This window comes from Nicotiana attenuata, unplaced genomic scaffold (genome assembly GCF_001879085.1).
Source record: "Nicotiana attenuata strain UT unplaced genomic scaffold, NIATTr2, whole genome shotgun sequence".
Lineage (NCBI taxonomy): Eukaryota > Viridiplantae > Streptophyta > Magnoliopsida > Solanales > Solanaceae > Nicotiana > Nicotiana attenuata.
In genome coordinates, this window is record NW_017673360.1 from 61,449 (window position 1) to 62,350 (window position 902).

Genomic DNA, 902 nt, shown 5'->3' on the forward strand with positions numbered 1-902 from the left:
ATATATATATATATATATATATATATATATATATATATATATCTACTGTGTGTGTTTGTTTGTTTATGGGTATATATATATATATATATATATATATATATATATATATATATATATATGTGTGTGTGTGTGTGTTTTTCATAGGTGGAGTTTGGGGAATGTCATGTTTGGTATTTAAGGGAAGAAAGATATAGGTATATGAAGTGACAAGAGAAAAAGTGAAAGCGTGGGCAATTCGTGGATAATTTGCTATACTAGGGCTCTTATTAATGTTTTTGTTATATTTATGATAAGTTGAAGCACACGTTTTGGGATAAACTCGCTGTCAGCTGTAATCTATTGTGTTTACTCCAATGCTGTCACCAGTTTAATTTCTTACACAGTAGAAGTGAAAGCGTGGCAATTTTATTTCAATGAAGAAAAGACATTTGCTCTTTGTTCTACGGTTCTACCATACACATATATTATTTTTTTTGTTTTAATTTATGTGACATAGTTTAATTTGACACAATTTTTTATTTTTTTAAACTTATCATCTAAAATATGCTACTATAATATGACCCTTGATAGGAAAATGTGGAAGTCGAGAATTTGTGTAGAAGGTTAGGTGTTTTCTGTTTTCCTTGTTTATGCTAGTAGTATTAGTGTGTTCGTCGTGCTAGTCTTGTATTTTTTGAGATTTCTGTAATTACTTGTTGTTACTACTTTTTTTTTACACTATCGTCCCCAAACGCTATTTGTGGAACTATACTGAATTTTTTGTTGTTGTTGTTGTTGTTTTGTTTCTTTGAGGCTTTGAGACAGGAGATTTGATTTTGGAGTGCAATACAAACTCAGTTACATGACTCTTCTCGCAAGGAATCAATGAAAAATAATATAACAATTCTCTATTAATAAAATAT